The sequence below is a fragment of the Talpa occidentalis genome, unplaced genomic scaffold, assembly GCF_014898055.3.
Source record: "Talpa occidentalis isolate TD23 unplaced genomic scaffold, MPIMG_talOcc4v2.1 talOcc4.15, whole genome shotgun sequence".
NCBI classification, from domain to species: Eukaryota; Metazoa; Chordata; class Mammalia; order Eulipotyphla; family Talpidae; genus Talpa; species Talpa occidentalis.
The window spans coordinates 5,773,161-5,795,583 of record NW_023601543.1 but is presented as its reverse complement, the minus strand read 5'-3'; positions in this window follow the sequence as shown (position 1 = coordinate 5,795,583).

Genomic DNA, 22,423 nt, shown 5'->3' with positions numbered 1-22,423 from the left:
CAAAATGTGGCTCTGGAAAAAACTAAGGAATGAAACAGAGGGATATAATTCACCTAGCTCTATCTAACTAAAAATAGGAAAGGAAACATAGGAGAAAATCTGATTTATAAGAACTGTCAATAAAGAATGTCAAGAAGTTCCAAGAAGCCTGCAGGTGTTGCTCTTAGTCAAATATATGTCAACTTTTTATATCCAATAATGTGTCATGAATTAAAATGCATTTATGCATATAGATGATACATTTGATTACAACTCAAAAGCAGAATAATACTCCACTGCTTCACATTAATGCCTATTCAAAAAAAGAGAATTCTGAAGAATTATTCTCTAGCAGATGTACAGGGGTTGGGATATGGAAATATCTAAAGGGATTACCTTGCACTAATGAGGCTCACACATGCACAGCTAATTGACTTTCAGAGATTTTTCAGGTCCTGAGGATGAAGACACATATGTCAGTTCATCAAGGTGAAATGTGAGGAAATATAGCACTTTGTAAATGTAGACTGCTATCAAAATTGAAAGAGAACAAAACTGAGTAAAATTTGCCACCATAAAATATTTTTTAGTACAAAGATTATTTTAGGGTGGTTATTTGCACTTCCGCAAGGCCCCAGTCACCAGGTCCCACATGAGTGTGAACTGGAGCTACCACCTCCAGCAGTCCAGGTACCCCAAGTCAGCTCCTGTAGCCTAGTTAGCTAACAGGGTCCGGCCCCCAGCAGTGAGGTCCTATTGACACTGCGGGCTGCAGCTGACGATGCACGCCTCAGAACAGCAACACAGCAGAGAGTCTAAAGAATGAGCACACCTAAAGGTAACAAATGCCACATGAGACAAAACCAGAGGTAATCTTGAACCCAGAGTGTTAGAGAAGGTACCATGTTCTCCACCCCACTCAACCATGGGCGGGGCTGAGGGGCCAGGTAAAGCTCTGTAACACAGAAGTCAGGTGGGCTAAAAAGGGTACTGCTGTTGTCCTGTGGTCTGACTTGGGGAGGACGCATGGAAGGAGACATGTGGAGAAGAGACACATAGAGACACTTGGTAGAGACGTGGGTGAGAGACACACGGGGAGGCTGACAGTGGCAGCCCTTATCCTGATGTGCTGTCTCCTCCTGCCCCAGCTTTCTGGGACCTGCTTCTGACCGCCTTTCTGAGGGCTGCCCACCAGAAAGTGCCTTTGACTCATGGCGAGCTTTCAGGCCTCCGTAGCCCTGCTTCAGATCAACCCTGTTTGGCTGGGCATTTGCCCACAAAAGGGAGGGTAACTTGGGGTGTTTTATTGGGAGACTAGTATCCTTTCTTCTCTTCCCCTTCTATGTACACAAATTCTACTAAGGTTTTTCTATACCATGGGCCTATATTTGCCTTTATGAAGCAGATGGTGGGATCCCTTTAGAGCATGCAAGTTCTGGGGTTCCAAAGTATCTCTCAGTTGTGCACTAACAGGGGGAAGTTAACACTTTTTCTATAAGGTCAAGAACAAGACAAGATGTCAGCTACCATCATTGCTAATTAACATATTAAGTCTTAGCCAGAGCAACTAGGCAAGAAAAAAAATAAAAGGTGTCTAGATGAAAAAGGAGGAAGTAAAACTGTCACTTCGTGTGGATGACATTATAAACAGAAAACCTAAAGACCATTACAAATAAAAGACATATACTTGGAGTGTGTCAGAGGTTGGTGGGCTGCACCTGCAGGTTTAAATTGAGGTGAGGGTGTTCAATTCCTCCTGACATCAAGTGTCTGATTATTGGCCACCCTTCTGAGTGGCACCACTGACACAGAAACATAATTCACATTCAGCTTGGGAGGCACAGAGGCAACAAAGACGGTCACTTTGGAAATGTGCCTGCCAGCTGCAGCCTCTACAACGCCTTCAATAACAAACTCCGTGATGACCTTGTCCTGCACTTTACATCAGGTGCAGTTAATCCAGCCAAGAGGCTACAAGTGGCTGTCGTCCTTTTTGCAGAACCACTGTGCCTTCTTTTTTGGTCACATTGGAAGGGAAGATCTGAGAAAGTGTACAGGTAATTTAAAAATCAGAGGTTTCCCTGAAAATATTTTGAGTTTTGCAACCAAGGAGATCCTTGGTCTCCACAGGAAGAAAGAGAGATCCAGTATCCTGAGCTGCATTTGGACTCAGGCACTAAGGACAGCTCAAGCACAGCTGGGGCCCCTCCAGCCAGAAGTGCTATCTGGCTCACACAGGCCCCCACACTTCCAACAGGAAGCTCCACAGCAGGCCTGCTGGACTCCTGGATCTCAGTGGCTTCACCCTTAGGAGCCTTCCCTTCATCCTTCTAGCATCTTCCTCCTGCTCCCCTGCCCTCTCCCTTCTTTCCTACCTATATTCTCCATCCCTCTCGGACCCTTCCTGCTTCCTATTGAAACCCCCCACCTCCTGTGCTTTCTCTTTTCTGCAATCCTGTGTCCTCCTCCTTACCAGTATTCTCACTCTATCCCAAAGGTTCTCAATGCAAATGCTATTGCCTCCCAAACCTCGGAGAATTTCGTTGTCTAAACAGATTTTTAGTTGTCATATCTAGCTAGAGTAGCATCATTGATACCTTTTGGATGAAGGCCAAGGATGCAACCAAATAGTCAATAGCATCCCACAATGCATTAGGACAGTTCTCTACAACAAAGAATACTCGAGTAAAAATTTCAACGGTGCTAAACTCGAGAAACTGTTCAGATTAAACAGTCCATATTAAACTTATCTGATTCCACGCACATTTGTAACACTCTCCAGCAGACTAAAAGAGAACAACCTTCTTCCTTTTTGATTAACTCACTAACAAACAAAACATAGAAACAGGAGTTTGAGTATTAGAAAACATGTCAAACAAAAAACAAAATGTCCTTAATTTCAACACTGACATCAAAGATCTCAGTTCGTTTCATAATCCTCAGACATTAAAATGTTTCTATCAGATATGAATGAAGATTGAGGATCCTCCTGCTGCAAAGACTGCAAGGTAATACAAAAACAATTAACCCTGGTCTACTCTGAATTACACTGTTACATACCGTAGCGGAGCAACAATAATTTTCCCTCAAGCTGTCCAAGTTCTTGGCTGAGATGCCCTTGTAATGGACAGAGAAACGGGAGAAAAACAAAAATTGAGTAACACATATGCCTCCTATATATACATAGGAGAGATCCAGGAAAACTTGAGTAACTCCCTGAAATGTACCAAGTCACCACCTGAAATATCATCTCCAGCTAAAGATGAAAGAAAATATAGGGAGCTGGGGCAGGAGTGCCTATTAAAGGAGATTACCAGCAAAAGCTCTGTAAGGAAGGTATGGTTGTTATGCAGATTTCGGTTCTGCCTTCTCCACAGACAGAACTTTCTAGAGATTTACTCATCCTGCTCTTCTAGGTACAAGTAGGGAGACACCCTTACAAATGGATATTTCCTCTACACATGTAAATGTCCCTTATAAAAATATAATTTCCAGTAGTTTTCAGAGCTTCTCCAGTGTCTGCCCCAAATAATCCTATACCAAAGAGGTATGCTATACACCTTCTGTAAGCTACAAAAACCTTCCATTTTGTACAAACCCTTGGAGAGCTTCTCTACTTTCTAGATGAGATGCTGCTGGATTCATGAATCATTTAATAAAGACAATTAGATCGCTAAATTTATTCAGATGAATTTCAGTTTTTAATAATATTAAAATCATAAAAATTAAAGTTTAAAATGCCAATTAAAATGTTACTAAAGCAGAAGTCTATAAAATCAGAAATTGCATACTATGAAAAAGAAATCCTAAAATTTGTCACATAAAACTTAGAAGACATTTGATATGGCAACATTGGCTTTTATCCTGAACCAGTGTTTTTTAAACAAGTCTAAAAATATTAACTGCAAAGTTAACTTTTAAACTCTGAAGGTTGTGAGAAATTCGAGCATGCTGACATAGATTTCCAATTTTTGCTCAATTTTCAAACAGCATCAAAAATGCACCATAAAATCTAGCTTCATAAAACATGAAAAAATACCTCCTTTTCATATATCAACTTTAGCTTTTGTCCTGAACCAATCATTGTTGTCAAAATCCCAAAATTAGGCCAGCCATTGCTGAAATACCAGTATGGAATTTGTAGGTTGTGAAACATATAAGAATCGTTAAAATTCTGGAAGCTGTTAATGTCATAGTTTTCCAAGGTTAGCCCAATTTGCAGTTTTATTACCAAGAATTTGCACAACTAGAAATGAACTTACTAAAGAAATACATTAGGGAAATCTCTAATTACAGATTAGCAATAAACAAACAAACTTTCGGGTCAACAAGTAAATAGCTTCTACTAAAGGCATAACAAAGTAATGTTCTCTCTTAGCTACTCTCATCCTCTTGATTTTGTTATCTTTAAGAACCTCAGAAAGATTTCAACACTTATGAGGAAGCTGAGGTTTCTAGGATAGTAAGAAAATCTCATCATTTCATATAAAATAAATGTCAAGTTGGATAAGGACCCATCTTGTTGGTTTACACCGTTTATTGTAATCAATTTAATATCACTTCCAGCAGTGTGGCACAGCACTGCATAAACAATATGATAATTGGAATTCCTCTGCTCCTTGAATTAGTAAGCAAGTTACAGTGCATATCAATCATGCATAATGAGTCTGAAGCATGGCTTGATTACATTTCATTTGCATAAGAATTTTCTATAATTTTTTTAAACTGATCATTTTTAATTCAGAATAGATTTAAATGCCACACAACTGTGGCTCTCCTCCTGAAATGCTAAGCAATCTTCTTACATAATACAAAAATGCTAATAATTTTTTTTTTTTTTTTGCAGATCCTAGCTTGTTAATGAGTTTTCACCTTTCTACATGCTGTCAAATCTCATTACACTGTCACCTTTCTAGGGTTCACAATTGGAGGACACATTTATCTGGTTCAGTTCTAATTGCTAGGTTATTTCATTGCATTTACAAGGGAAAAATCTTTTAAATAATCCTTGAATTGTCCAGTTTGAAAGAAAATTTGCTCTCTTTGCATTCTGTAGTTTGTAAAACCTCTACTATTAATTTATGGAAATATTGACTTAAATATGTCTCAGATAAGCCAAAATTTTGACAAGTGAAAAAGAAACCAACAGGAACCAGCAAATATAGATTTAGAAGTTAAATTATAATAATACAATATAGAAATAAAGAGTTTATTGAATTACTTAGAAACATTATTTAGGGATTATTACACTAAAATCATTCCTATGATAATCACAGGATAAGGATAGACATTATCTTTAATTTAAAATATATATATATTTATTACAGTAGTCAAAGGTCTTGAAAGATTTCTACGTAAAACACTTCGAAATCTTTTAATAGAAAATTGTCAGTTGTGGACCTTAGAAATCAAGACAAGGGGTGAAGCAAGTGACTCATTTTGAAAACACAATTTGTACTATGACTTTTAAAAATACTTAATAGGGGGGAGGAGAAAATGACTTATACTGGAGAAGCAAACACTTGGTGGAAAAAAATGACTTTATCTTGCTAAGTAAATGTAGATCCAAGTCTGTAAGCACTGCCAAATATCAGCCACTGGCTAGAAGTTAACAGTTCTTATTACTACTCACTCAATTTTCTGTTCTTGAAAAGAAAACAAACACACACACACACACACACACACCCCAACCCCCCCCCCAATCGAGGTAACTTCCCCCTCTCCATGGAGAAAAACAATGCATGGTAAAAGGATTTACTGAATCATCCTGAGACATTTTCCCCATCTGCAAATTTGTAGTTTAGATGGTACCAAGAATACCTGCTTGCTTAGAAAAAATTCCTTTGTTCAGTTGTTCAAATGCACATCTAATTCCTAAAACTTACTGATTCAGTTTCATTCATTCATCATATAAAGAATATATATAAAGCTTCTAAAAACAGAGTATGTAATATTCTTTGAAAAGTGGCTTATATGAAATTTTAATAAGCTGTTTCACATTTCAAAAATCACAAGATTACTGACATTTCCTAGAAGAGATTTATCCTTAGCTCAAAATCCAAATCATCTGTTTAATTTAGCACTGCAAAGACAGATCACCTCTCATCCCTTCCCTTAAAAGCAGTACTGCATGTCATTAAGATAGAACTTAAATAAATCACCATTGAGGCTTTCGTTTAATTGTAAGGTTATAGCTGATTTTCAACAATAGACCTGTTGAAAATCTGCAAAACAAACCAAAAAGGAACTTTTAAAAAATGATGGCAAATAAAATACCTGACCAAACAGACACATAGAGTTGAGAGAGAGAGAGAGGAGAGAGAGCGCAACAGACAAGGATTTTTGAGATTCTGGAGCTCTTCCCTACTGGAGAGGCCTCCCCTAGAGACAGGTGGCCCAGGGTCCAAGGTAACGCTGTCTATATCACACCAGGACTTTCCCACTTTGGTACAGCCCTAGGTGAGTGTTTACAAGGGAGATGACTCTTTTTGTGCAGAGTAGCTAAAATAGGGCCAACAGAATCCAACTTCAAGATAAAGGTAAAGAAATGATAATGAACTGTGACAGCGCCAATGACAAGAGTCTAGAGGTCAGCTAAATTATAACAAATTCAAACTTCTGAGCTTAACAAAGTAAGAAATGTTTGTCTGCTCCCCTCCCCCACAAAACTGTAATCACCAGACTCTAGGGCAGTGGAAACTTGCACCGGGCCCTGCCCCTCCTCAGCCACCTCGTCAGGAATGCTCTGCACCCTCTACAGCATCCCGCCCCATTGCCTCTCTCACCTGACTCCACAAAGCTCGACATGTGGCCCGGTGGCCACCACTCGACATGTGGACATGTGGCCCAGTGGCTCTCTATCTCAACTGGGCTGCCACAGGCTTGGCGCACAGGGCCGCGCGCCGACAGGTGCCTGTGGCAGCCTCTGCGCATGTGCTTTGCACTCACGACTGCACCTGCGCTTGTTCCTTCTGCTCCATCCCACCTTCCTGCCTTTTGCCCACGTGTCTGGTCAGCTCACTTGGGCAAACTCTGGAAGGTTTTCCCGTTTTTCTATCTTCTCATTCTCGTTTTTTTTTTTTTTTTTTCATCTGTCAGTTCCTCCAGTTTCTCCCTTGTTTATTTTTGTTCCAGTTCCTTCCCGTTCTAGCTTCTCATTCTTGTTCTCATTGTTTTATCTCGGACTCTTATTTTCCTATTATCACTGGATTTCATCCTCTCCCCTCCACGTCCCTGTACCTTATTTAACATTATTCTCATGTTTAATCTCATATTTCCCACATGTTCTCTACATTCCTGTTACTCTTTCAAATTTTCTTTCATTCTCAGATTTCATTTTAGTGTCTGTAGAGTAAGGAAAAAATGTCAGGCTTTTCTGCCCTCCCGCCATCAGGATGGATGATGGAACCCTGGGGTCCTGAACGCATGCCTGATGGCGGCACCTGGAGCGGGGTGTGGGCATGGGTAGATGGGATTCACCTGGGCTGAGATTGGGCTTTTAAGGGCAGCGTCACGGGGTCCCAGCAGAAGCCGAGAGAAGAAGAGAAGCCGAGAGAGGGCCGGGGAGCCCAGCTAGAGTGAGGATTTGCTGGGGGCTGGGAGGCCTGCCAGCCTCCCGGCCCCCCAGCACCCCTGCCTGCCCTGTGCCTGGTAAATCTAGATAAAAGACCTGCAAGAGCCACTGAGGACTCTGACTCCTCCTTGACCCGGCCTGCTGGGTCAGAAAACCTGCCCTGTGGCCTTCCTGCCCCTACAGTGCCTGATTCCTTGCACATTGATTTTCTCTCATAGTCTTTCATTTTCATATATTCTCTTTTCCCCTTTCTCATGTTTATGTATTTCTATTTTTTCACAATCTCCTTGCCTTTACTCACTCTTGCTTTCTACAGTACCCAGGATTACATGTGATTCTTTCTTTTTATTTTCTGTTTTCTCATTCCTTGAATTATTTACCTTTACTAACTTTCATTCTCTCCCTATTATTACTCACATTCCCTCCCATATTAGTTTTTGTGACTTTTCATAGATATATACATATATATACACACACATATGTATGTGTGTGTATATATATGTATATTTATATATACTTTCACAGATATCCTCCCCTTCATTAAAAAAAAAAGTAAATAATTGTCCTAACAGAGTTAAGAGAAGGTTACTCTACTGTTCAGATGCCTGCTGATCAATGAATGTACTGGTTAGTGATCAGTGAAGTGAAGAGTGAAATCCAAACTTGGCCAGCCCAGAGAACATGAAGACAAGCCTACCCAGTGATAGTAACTATGTTTTATAACGGGGTATACCTAGCAAGAGCCTTTCATGGGCTGTCAGCAATCAGACCATTCAGTTACAGACATTTCTGGAAACACCAAGGGATTTGGGAGATCTAAATTCAAACTTCTTAACCAAACCCTCTTTAAGCATATTCTTTCCTCACAGGATTGACTGAACCTCACTGAGATTTCTCACTGTCCGATAGACCCCAACTAAGCCACAAAGAGCCTTCACCCTTTCCCTATATAACCAGTAAGAAAGTCCAGACAGATGGAAAAAATAGCAATAAATATACTGTTTGGGATAAGGAAAATATCATTTCAAGTATACTCAATGATGGTAAAAAAGGTAATGGTTAAAAAAAAAAGTTGAAGACAAAGCCCTTTGATATATATATTCAAATTACAAGAACCAGATGGGGAGTATAAAGTAAGTTAAAGGATCATGTGAAATGAATATTTCAGAAGTATCCAAGCTTCAGAGATACTTAAGAGAAAATACGGTATAGACCCAGTTCTGTATTTGAACTCAAGAATGTTAAAATATTCAAAGCAATTGCAGTGAGGTTGAAGGAATGAGGCCACATTAGTGAAATTCAAACAGGGGGATAGAACCTGTGTAGCTTCATCTATATGCATAGTTGTATGAAGCAGGAAATCTGCAACTATGAAGATCAGTCTGCCTGCCCAGTGTCAAATCCAGTGTCAAATAAGAGATAGCTGGATTTTAAGTAAGGAGAAATTTTATTCAAAATGATTACTCCAATTAGAAAACATTCTAATCTTACGATCTACAAAGAGTCTCAAAATCAAACAGAGAAAGCCTCTTTTTATACAGGGAGGAGTATGGAGGGAATAGGAACTTTGTTGGGGAGAGGGGCAAGTGGAGGGTTGAGGAGGTTGATAAAATCAGGGTGCTTCAACACGATCTATTTCTCTCCGTGGCCAACCAATTCTCAGCAAGAGCTGCTAAGAAGAACTGTTCTGTACCTTACCATTTGCTTAAACTTTGGGCGAGTCAAATTTGAGGGCCCTGTTATAAGGGTAGAATCCTGACTAAAGTATGGTCAAACCAAGTCACAGAGTAGACTGTCCTTTCTCTCAAGGTCGTTTCATTACAACATTGGTGGCCAAAAAAAAAAAAAATAATAATAATAATGTTCAATGAAATGACATTATTTGAAGACCTGGTTCTGTTATACGTGCTTTTTACTTTAAGTTTACGTTTCCAAGAATGTACTGATGACATTAAGTGAGGATTCACCGTATAAGCATGAAGATTTGGTCCCCAGTAACTTAACACTACTCTAGCTGCTCTATCTGGAAACCTCCAATGGCAAATCTGTTCTGAGCAGAGTACTTAGGATAACTGCTCCATTTTCAACATATATTTCTGTTTCATGAAACAATATTTTGAGAACCTATTCTATGTCAAAGATATGTTTCACTTGTTTTCTTTTCCAATTCGCCTTTGGAAATTGAAATGAGGCCACCAAATAGAATGACAAAAAATGAGGCTTAGAAGCTGAAACATCTTGCCAGCAGACACACCATTAACTAGTAGGACCAGAACTCAGCTCTAGATAATCTCAATACACACTCAGGCACGCACACACACACACACACGGATGTCAGATCATACCTCTAAAAACTATTCAGTCATTCAGGATGGATATCCTTTTGCTTAAAAAAAGTATTTTGACTTGGCTATGTAGTTATAATTTACATTTAAATTTGTTTATGCATTTTATTTTACCCCTTTCAAAAAAGGTAAGTTAAATCTTTATAGATACATATATGTGTGTATATCTATATCTGCAAGAAAAAAAGACTTTTTTGTCAATACAGAAAATTGCACAGGAGAAAATGTTCATATGTCCAGGGAAATACAGGATAATATTAAATTCATGCTGAGGTCTTTCAGTTTTAATTAGTCATAACACAATCAAAGAATAATTTGTTGTTACTACCATTTTAACATGACAGTGTATTGTAATGAATACTGCTCAATTTAATCTAAGGTGAATGTACTTAGAAAAAATTGGTTTTGATACTCATATTTATCAGAGGATACCACAAAGTTCACACTTCATACATCAGCAATCTGAAGAGAAGAGAAAGCAGTAATGGCCAAGATAAGATGATGAATTAGCTAGAAAATAATCAAATCTAAAAGGAGACATTAACTGTGATTAAACATATTGGTTGCTATGGCTGATGCTGGAAAAAACAAGAATTCAAGAATTTGTAACATCTCTTTTATAACATGAACTATGGGAAAAGGTATGATAGAAGTAATGTCATTGAAATCTGCCACCAATACGGCCTCTTGACTGTTTATCTTTTATTTGTTTTATATTTTCATATTCTTCTAAATCATTTATTTCTAGAGCTTCTAGTGACATTACACTACATCATACATACTGTGATCTAGATGTTAAGATTGAATGAATATAAAATAGCTATTCCAAAGATGTATGAATATGGCAAAAACAACCTCTCTCCTTAAAGCAAAGAACAATTGCCTAGCGATAAGATAACATTTTGCTAACTACAGACAATAAATAACAGAAATCACAATGGAATAATAAAATGTACCATTTGACCATCAAACATGTTATTATCCCTAATGTGTGCCATATGTTGCAGACTTAAAACTATGCTTTCCATAGCCACATTTAAAGAAGAAGGATATGTGTTTCAGAATGGCAAAAGAGATGGCATGTTGGAGTTTTGCTCGAATACTCCCTCATATCACCACTATACCTTAAGAAGGTTAAGTCAGAAAACTGTATACTTTCCTTTTGATTAAAGAATTTTTGACAGATACATATACATACACATATACACATTTATTCATCCCCTTCTATATTTATATTATTTTATATTTATATACACACACTTAATTTAAAAAGGAAAATAGTAATTTATATACACAAATAAACATATAAAAAGAGCTAACAAATTACATAGATGCCACTGTGTATATATTAGAGGAGAAAAAACAGGTGAAAGCCAGTTAATAGGAATGTGTCTTTCAGAGCCACATTCCTGCCTTCTAAATAACTCCTCAGATGATGGACTCTCTCTAAGCATCATTTCATCCAACTAGAAAATGGAACGTATACCTGCCATTATAATAAACATTCAATGAGATAACATGTGAAAAATGCTTCATGAACTGTAAAGATCAATACAAATGAAAAATCACCTAACTTCCCAGGCTACCTTCTCCACCTGTCCCTCGTAAGACTGATGAGTCTACAGGGAAGACGTGATGTTCTTGATATGAAACTGCAGTGCTATAATTTTGGTATAGTCACAAGGGGTCAGTTTCATCATCTTTTAATGTAATCTGCAAACTGATATAGACAAAAGTACCTAGTTTTGGAGTCCAGGTCCCTGTGTTGGAATCCCACGTGATTTTTTGTCCTGTGGATGTGATTGTGTGTATGGTCCTTCAGCTTTCTGAGTGTCAAGATATTTATTAACGTGGTGATAGAAGACTGTCTTATTCCATCCCCAGCTATACTGGCTCCTTGCACTGATAAATGTATATGGCATTTGTGCTTTTGTATGTATTGATCTATCTGCCTGAGATGTTGTTCCCTTAGATACCTATGTGAGTCACCCGTTCATCTCCTCTAGGTATCTACTAAGTTCAGTGACACCTTCCTTATCTACCTTATTTAAACAGCAAACCTCAAACCACCTGGTGCTCCCAATCCCCCTTCTTTGCTTCATATTTCTTCATAGCACCCCCCAACATTTCATACTTTACTTATTTCAATTATTTAAATAACTTTATTGATGCTTTTCCCCACTAGATTATAAGCTCTAGAAGGACATGTATTTTTGTCTCTTGTTCATTGACACATTCTAATCATCCAGAAAATTGTCTGGCACATTCCAGATAGTATTTGTTGAAGGGATGTTCAAACGCCAGTCTATTAATATGAAAGAAATGCAACTGGGTCTATGCCTCAAACCACATATGAAAAATCTGAAAAATACTGACTTTTCCAAGTTCTAGTGAGCATTCTGAATCAACTCCTGTACACTGCTGTTACAAACAAAAAAAATATATACCCATGCTTAAAAGAAACTAGTATTATCTTTAAATTTATATTAGCTCATATCCAATGATGCAATAATTCTGCACATAGGATATAGCCTGCAGAAAGTCTTGCATTTATGAAATAGGAGCTATGTTCACAGGAGCACTGTACATTACTCCTTATCATCCCCCAACAACAAAGAATAACAACAGTGAAAAACTAAGAGCAACCCAAATATATTCTTTGAAAGAATATATAAATTGTAGTAAATTTTCAGAATGAAATACTATACAGCAGTGAAAATGAACAAACTACAGACTCATTGACATAGCTGAATTTTAGGATTCATGCAAAGGAAAAAAACAAAGGAAAAAGAATATACACTTATTAATACCATTTTATTAAGTTTTAAAATGGGAAAAATAGCAATATCATGCCAATGGATATAGAAAAACTGCTTAAAATTGAGTATGTGAGAAATTACAAAATAATTTTGAATAACCGTGACTGACTTTGACACTTTGACTTTGAAACTCAGTAAGGTTGCAAACGAGTAATTAACAGCAAATGATTTGCTGTTTTAACTTTGCCTTCACATATACTGAGTAGGTTCTGAAACATTAAATTAAGAATGATAATATTCTTCAAGAAGGTATGCAAAACAGAAAAAAAATGTTCTATTTTGTGCAGAAAATTTCAACTTGGTTCATGTTTTATTAATGAAAATTAGCTAACTGGCATTCATACATTTCTAAAAATATTATTCTAGAAAACTGGACAAAGGGATGCTGCACATACATGGTAAGTGAGTGTTTACCATAGATGAAAAGAGAGTAGTTATATTGTCTTTAGTAATTCTAGGATAATTAGCTATGGAAAAGATTATATATTTTTCAGAACTATTCCAACATGTAATTCAAACCTCCTTGTTTTAAAAATTTTCCCTCACAAATAAATCCAGATGGCTTTTTGAGATATTTAAAGTTCTAAATTTACATGTAAATTCATTTTTAACAATTTCTTCTCAAGTATGGCTACACACAAGTCTAGACAGATACATACTTTCTCAGAGGCTGCCACAACAAAAGATGTTTCTTTTAAACTGGAACATAATTCCAAGTTGTGTTATAATCAATATATAAACTTAGGCGTTCAAGAAGACGGTAATTTTTATTTATTTCATTTCAGTTGGCAGAATGTGGTCTGCCTTATGAATTCATAATATTGCTATGATAGTCATTTATAAGATCAATTTCTGTACCACTGTATGTGGGCTGCTTAATTTCTATGTAAGACTGACTTGCTTCTTGAAATATATCCTAGATTCATCTGAATTTTATTAACTTGTAATCCCAAGTGTTTTGTCATACCAGTTATTTGGTTATGGTACAAATTAGAAGGAAGACTTCATAGTATTTATAACTGGGGAATTGCATTCAATGATAATTTCCAATTGTAGTTGATAGTGGTGTATGTCACATGCATAAATCTTGATATTAAAAAAGAAGTGATTGCCTCATGTTCACTTGATTTATTTGGGCAGAAGGTGAAGGCTCCATATAGACTACAAAATATCACCATGAACTGCCTTATCAACTTCCCATGAGATAAAGCTCTGAAAAATAACTGGCCAGATAACCTAATTATCATCTCCTGGCATCCTAAACCTTGGGAGATTTGGATTTGATTCAAGCAATAAATATGACTATATTGGGTTGAATGCTTAGTACATAATTTTAAACACACTCTCCCAAGATAGTCCACCTTGGATGAGATACCTGAATTTCACATAAAATATTCATGGTATTGTCCATGTCCATAGAAGGTAATGTAGGTGACAACAGTGTTGAGAAAAATCCAATTGCCTAATGAGAATGGGCTACTGCCAGAGCTGTGTAACTCAAAGGGGTGTCAATCACATAGTTCATGACATCAAAGATGCTCCCTGTATCTGTGCAAGTAAATTAAAATATATTCACAGAAATATAATATGCTTAATATACAGATAGCTAACATCTGTAATAATTTTCTCCAGGCCTCAACAGAGTCTCAGGAGCAACTTAGTTGCATGCACAATACCTTTCCAAGTTTCTTATGCTCCTACGTTCCTATTCACTCCAGAAATACCTAGACCTGTGGTTCATATCCCCATACTTTCAAGTATTTTTGGGAATTCCCAAAGGGGAGCTCTCATTTTGTCAAAAACAAGTACAAGTAGCTATGTATACCACCAGCATTTGCACTTAACTATTTCCAAGTTCACTGAGTGCTACTGTCTCTGACGGGTGCTGCCATTCTAGCCTGTTTTCCATGGCAGTCTTTCATTCGAGCTGTACTGCAAATGACTTCATGTGGAATGTAATTGCAACAAACCCATAAAAAAAAAAAAGGCCCAGAGCAAAATGGTGGCTACCAGGGGATGGGAGATGGTGAGGGGGTGGCTAAGACAGATGGTGTTTAAAGGGTACAAACTTGTAATAAACAGTAAATAAGCTATAGTGATCTAATGCACAGCATAACATATAGAGATAATAATATTGTTCTATAATGATGACATGTGATACTATTTTTCAGTGTAATCATATTACAATATATAAATGTATCAAAGCAATGTGCTGTATACCATAAATTTATAAAATGTATCATGTCAAATTTATCACATTTTTTAACAATCAAAATCGTCTGTGGTGAATGAATAAGATTCAAGATTCATAGATCACAACCCACAGCAGAAAGGAGCAGTTAAGACAACTGAAATTTTTGGGCATTTGGGTTGTTTCCAGAGCTTAGCTATTGTAAATAGTGCTGCTATAAACATAAGGGTGCAGGTGCTCTTTGGATTTGATGTTTCTGTGTCCTTTGGGTAAATACCTAGGTGTGGAATTGCTGGATCATATGGAAGCTCTATGTTTAGTAGGTCAAGAAGATGTGGTACATATACACCATGGAATATTACTCAGCATTCAAAAAAGATAAACACATGCAATTTGCAGCAACATGGATGGAGCTGGAAGGAATCATGCTCAGTGAAATAAGCCAGAAAGAAAAAGAAAAATACCGGATGGTCTCACTCATAGCAGGAATCTAGAAAACTTAAATAAGAGACCAGGAAAAAGAATAACTATAAGAAAGTGAAAATCAAAATCAACAAACAACTATGAACCAGAGACACTCTATGTGGGGTGGGGGGCGGGGAAAGTAGGGATTGGGGTCAGAATAAGGGGGTTGCAATTGTATGGGGAATATAAAAATAAAATTTAAATTAAAAAAAAAAGACAACTGAAATTGCTGGCAAGTTAAGACACTAAAACAACGAATATGACATGGATGACATGGTGTGGAGATAAAGGAGGAGAGGCGGATGTGAACATCTTCACTCCTCAAAATGCGATGGAGCATTTTTTCATATGCCTGTTGGCCATTTGCATTTCCTCTTCAGAGAAGTTTCTTTTTAGCTCTTCTCCCATTTTTTGACTGGATTATTTTCTTTGTTGTTGCTGAGTCTCATCAGCTCTTTGTAAATTTTTGTCATCAGTCCTTTATCAGTGTTGTGTGCAAAAATGTTCTCCCAGTCGGTGTGGTTTCTCTTTGTTTTTGTTATTGTCTCTTTTGCTGTGCAGAAGCTCTTTAATTTGATGTAGTCCCAGCTGTTTATCTTTGCCTTCACTATCACTGCTTTGGGTGATGTGTCTGTAAAGATGTCTTTGATGTGCATGAAATGCAAATCAAAACTACCATGAGATACCATCTTACACCAGTGAGAATGGCACATACTAAAAAAACAAGCAGCAACAAATGTTGGCGAGGTGGTGGAGAAAAAGGAACTCTCCTGCACGGTTGGTGGGAGTGCAAACTGTTCTAACCACTATGGAGAGCTGTGTGGAGATTTCTTGACCTACTAAACATAGAGCTTCCATGGGATCCAGCAATTCCACTCCTAGGTATTTACCCAAAGGACAGAGAAACATCAATTGCAAAGAGCACCTGCACCCCTATGTTTATAGCAGCACTATTTACAATAGCTAAGCTCTGGAAACAACCCAAATGCCCAAAAATAGATGACTGGATCAAGAAGATGTGGTGCATATACACCATGGAATATTACCCAGCATTCAAAAAAGATAAACACATGCAATTTGCAGCAACATGGATGGAGCTGGAAGGAATCATGCTCAGCGAAATAAGCCAGAAAGAAAAAGAAAAATACCGGATGGACTCACCCATAGCAGGAATCTAGAAAACTTAAATAAGGGACCAGGAAAAAGAATAACTATAAGAAAGAAAATATCAAAATCAACAAAATATGAACTAGAGACACTCTATGGGGGGCTGGGAAAGTAAGGATTGGGGTCAAAATAAGGGGGTTGTAATTGTAAGGGGAATATAAAAATAAAATTTAAATTAAAAAAAGAAATCAACCAACTCAAAAAAAAAATGACAAAACATATTCATTCATCTAGACAATAGGTTCTTGAATGTTTATCATGTGACATGTACTGCAGAGGTCAATACTGGCCACTAAAACTTTCTGGATGATGGGCTTGTTATTTATATGTTTGTGCTGTTAAATAAAATAGCATTTAACTTGCATTAAATTAAAAAAAAGAAAAAAAAAAGAAAAAAAGAAAATCAAATTTCAATGGAATATTTAAGCCCGTGAATCCGCCCCCCACTTAGACCAAAGTAAACTAAACAGAGAAAAACCAAAACTAAACCCGCAGTTTCCCAACCACAAAAAAAGCAAAAGGCCACAGACATGACTAAGAAGCAAGGAACAGCTGAACAAAGATGGAAAAGCAAAATGAGAATTTGTATTTGTTCCAGGGCAAATACAAAGGATACAAAACAGCTATTCTCATATCAGATAACTAGACTTTTGGCTAATAAAAAGTTATCAGGGACAAAAGTGGGCACTGTGTAATGATAAAGGGAACAATTCATTAAGAAGATATAACTGTCTGGGGTCTCTAAGAAATCCTCTAATTCCATTCACGAGTGCTCCATTCTCATCACTTAATCATCTCCTAAAGATTCCAACTCCAGATACCATCACTTTTGTAATTATCCTACAACATATGAATGTTGAGGAGACAGAAACATTTAGTCCATTGTAAATTCCTCCTCCAAAGACAGATAATGAAAACAATCTATACATCCCTTTAGCTTTAGCATTACCTTTCCCATGCGGGTCATTGATTTTCCTGGTGTCCCACACCATAATTGGTGGCAGATAGGACATCAGCTCTATTTTTTGCTATATGATGACCTAACTGTCCTGATATCATTTTCTACATGATCTGTATTTACCCATGATTCATGACCCCCTCTTTAGTGCACATTGAGTGCTCATGGAAATGGTTTTTAGATGCCAATGAATTTCATTTAAAAACACAATATTTTATTAAAATATTTACATTATATTATAATTAAACCCTTTAAAATTGTATACACTCAATGATAAATTTAAAGTAACTCAAAATGCATGAAAGGGTATATCATATTTCAAAATTCTGTTGATTCCTATGAGAAGAAAAGTGTTTCTCAGCCATCACTGAGATAGATCTCCCCTCCCTTCCATGGATTCCATGAAGTGCATCTTGTAGCCGAGAGGCAGAAACTCTGCTAGGTCCTCATCTTGTCAAATTTCTTGCACTTTATGAGTTCATTTTCACTCTCTTGGCAACTGAGTTCCTTGCAAACTGAGCATTAAGTTGTTAATAATATGCTCAAGTAGGCCTCACCAACAAATTAATCAAATGAAAGGACCCTACAAAAAAAGAAAATTGTCTCTCATTACCTGTTTCTGCTGCTAAGTGCCTGAAAGAGAGAAGGCTGCCTGCGCGTCTATTTCGTGACCACATGCATGTCCAGTGTTCACAGGGCACTGTGAATGGTCATCCTGCTGCCTTTGCTGACATTTTCTATCATGGTTTCTACAAGCAGGGGCTTTTAAAAATGTCCACAGAGGAGAATTTCATATGGGATTCTTATTGCTTTTCAGTACCTTTAGGCTTCATTTATATAAGCAACTACTAATCACTGCGTTCACTTACTATGGTTTCAATTGTTGATATAACAGGTGTTTGAATGATATGTCATTAAGTAAAAATCAAGTTTCAGCTACCTTATAACCAATGCTGTATATCCTGAGAAATATTATTAATTTCATTATTTGCCATTCAGTCTAACTAATATAAAATCCTCCATAAAGAACAGGGTATTCTATTTTTTTTTTAAGATTTATTTCTTTATCTGTGCAAGCACTGGGTACAGTCAGAAGTGCAGGAAGGTGAGAGAATTCACCAGAGCCAGAGCGGGGAACAGAACAGACAGACTGATGAAATACACTGCTGAGGGGAGCAGCGGGTGCGGCAGGAGAGGTCTGCGCGCCATGTGGGACCCTCGCCAGCAGCCGGGGATCGAACCGGCGCTGCAGAGGCTGTGGGCAGCTTCGCAGCCCAGCGCTCAACTGCTGCGCCAATAGAGGAGGCCCAAGAACAGGAGAATTCTAAATGTGCACAGAGTTTTTGCACAATTGCTAACCACTACAAAATCAGGGTAGAGTTTAGCAGGTTTGGGAATCATAGTCAGATATTATTCTTGTTCCTTCACCCATTTTGTAGGACTGAAACTACAGTTCAGAAACTGGCATTTTTTTGTTTTTTTACACAAATGGCTTTAAATGTCTCTCAAAGTCAAACTGGCAGAGCTCTGTTCTGTTTTACATAATTATTTCTCCCTTTGGGATACTCAAAGTTTACTCTAAAATGGAAAGAATTCAAAGTTTTAGAACTATTTTTTATGTGAAAAAAGAAATGAAAAAAATACTGAAGACTTAAAAAGTGACTTAAAAACATGGAGGAAAAGTTCAGATAAATCTTGTCACTCTCACTCATTGTGTACAGTAGTTAACCCATACTAGAGGCAGGTACTTATTAATTTTCAATACAGAAAAAGGCAGAAGGCATATAGATAAAATGTGACCCCCCAAAAAAAATCAGATAGAAGAGAATGCAAAAATATATATTTACATACAAATACTTTTTCATTAAATAAAGTCACATGATTTAAATAGGTATAGCTTAGGAGAGGAAAATTGGGTTGTATTAACTGCATTATCTTTGTGGTCTCAGTTTCCCCATCTGTGAAATGAAAGCATTGAAAGTATGATTTCCAAGGAATCTTACAATTTCTGACTCTAAATGCTTTGCTGACATTTATGTTTTATAGATAAATATAAATTTCTGGTTATGCTTAAACTTTCAAAAAAGCAAACTACAATCTTTATCTGTTTCAAATAAAAATCTACTTGAAGATTAAACATTACCTGCTGTGACATTTCCCATTATTATTAGAGTTAGGTTATAAGCTCTTTTTCTGTAAGAAAAATCACAGGACACTGGTGATTAATAAGCTGGATTGGAAAGCACCATGAGAGCTTGTACTTGTGAACTATTATTAGATTTTAAAGGCACTGGGGATATCCACCCGAGAATGTGGACAGATTGCCCTTGAATTCATGTGCTTAATATTAATTTTCATTGCCAAGTATGTAGGTATAGTTCTATGTAGGAGAGGTCATTGAAAAGGCTCACCATCATGTACCACAATGTTCAGAAATTAAAAATGCTCTTTGCCTAATACCACGGGATTCAGTGAGTCAAGAAAACAAAAAGAATGGATAATAAATTTATTATAAATAACTCATCTTTTAAGCAAAAGAAATGCTATACCAAAAGTAAAAATGATTTTGCTTCTTTAAAGTTGGTCCCCTTCATTCTGAAGAATTATAAAATAATCACAAATATACAATCTTATATCTCCTACTACCTTCTGAGACATACTCTGGATTTCACAAACAAAGCAGTCTACCGATTGGCACCTTATGGGTCTCCCAGTAAATATGGGCATCCAGAGGCCCATGGAAAAGCATAGTTTATCAAAAGTAAAAATATACTTTTATATTTATTTATTTATTTGTTTGTTTATTTATTTATACAAGAAGCTGGGTACAGGCCAGATGCACGGCGGGGGGGGGGGTGTGTGAGAGGAGTCACCAGAGACAGAGCGGGGAACAGAACAGGTAGAGTGATGAAATACACTCCTGAGGGGAGCAGCGGACGAGACAGGAGAGCTATGCTGCGCCATGTGGGACCCTCGCTGGCTAGCGGGGATCGAATGGGCGCTGCAGAGGCTGCGGACAGCCTCACAGCGCTGCGCTCAACTGCCTGTGCCACCAGGGGAGGCCCTGAACATACAGATCTTGATAAACTGTGCAGGGATACCAGCAGGCCTGATGTGTGACTGGGTCACCTGGTTTTGAAGGTCCAGTAGTGAGACACCCAGAATTGTAAGCCTAAGAAGGTGTCTGCTATAAACCAAGAAAGGCCTTGTCATATGTATTGACATTGCAATGATCCTGACTGACCGAGATGGGGGGCAACTGAGATGGCAACTTGAATTATTAATTTAAAAAGGAGCCACTTGTTTAGGAAGACATGATAAACAGACAGGCAAAAGGCAAGGATGGATAAAAACCTTCTGTGCTGGAAGCTTACCCTAAATCAAAATTAACAGGTGGTCATCATAACATGCCTTTGAAAAGTATATAAGCACAGGCACCAAATTTTAGACAGTTTGAGACGCCAGGAACTTTACACCCATAGTTCTGAAGGCTTCTTCTGATTGTAGCAAGAGCTGCTAGAGACATTGACCATGAAAAGTGGCATCCCCACTCTGCAGATGAATGGTTACCTGGAGCTCTCTGGACTGAATCTTAAGTGAAAACTTCCCACTCTGTGGAAGTTAGCATTCTAGAGATCTTGAGCCCTGGAAAAGTAGGCATTATAGGATGAGTGAGGCACTAACCTCAAATGAAAAATTAAAAGGGATGTCACAGAACTCAATAAACAATATAAACAATATTTGAAAAATCAAAATTAATCAAAACACATAATTAAAAACAACCCCAAACTTTTAAATAAACTTTATTCAATCCTGCTCCATTTTAATTATTTGCACCCAGGTTCCAACCCTGAAATCATACCTGAAAAGTGAGTTTTTAATGCTAACTGAAATTTGGCAATTGTTCAAGACCTTTCTTCCCATCTGACACTAACCTTCACTGATCTGGCACCTGTATAATATACTCATTAAAAATCCCTCTTGGAAAAAATGAGTCTACATACTTGACGAAAATAAATTTAATCCTAATTTCACTCAAATTGCTTGAGTGAGTATGTAACAATGCTTTTTAAAAAATAAACAATACCTATAGATATTCTCATAAATAATATTTTGATCAATCAAATGAAAATGAACAGAAAATATTCTATGTATGTTTGAAGCCCATGTTCGGAAAATAATGTATATTGAGGATCAATGATGAGAGTAAAAGGATACTCAATTCTAACAATGTTAAATCCTAGCTATGGTAGCTTCTACATAGCCATGCAAAAGAAAAGTGATATAGAATGGCTATCACATGGATAAGGTTTAATGCTCCTGGATACTGGCATTACTCCTGGATTTAATTACATTTCCACAAAAGCCATCAATTGTGGTATCTTTACATGTCTACAAAGAGTCCATGCTTTCAGAGTCCATACCATTGTTCCTCATTGTTAGATTTCAAACTTGGGAGGGGAGGGGTGGAGCTGAATTACAGTTTTTCATTCACCCTAGCATTTTAGGAGTCATAATAGAATGGACAAAATGCTATGGGTGCACCAAGACTAAACAAAAATTTCTTCCATTTTTGGGAAAAGAAAGTCAGGAAAGGGGCCTCCCCGGTGGCACAGCGGTTGAGCGCTGGGCTGCGAAGCTGCCCGTGGCCTCTGTGGCACCAGCTGCTCCCCGGCCACCGGAGGAGGGTCCCACATGGCGCGCAGACCTCTCCTGCCGCCCGCTGCTCCCCTCAGCAGTGTCCTTCACTCCTTCTGCCTGCTCTGCTCCCTGCTCTGGCTCTGGTGAATCCTCTCACCCTCCCGCGCTTCTGACTGTACCCAGTGCTTGTATAAATAAATAAATAAATAAATCTTAAAAAAAAAAGTCAGGAAAGAGATCAGAGACATAATAAATGAAATAGGCCTTAAATTGTGTATAGGCCTT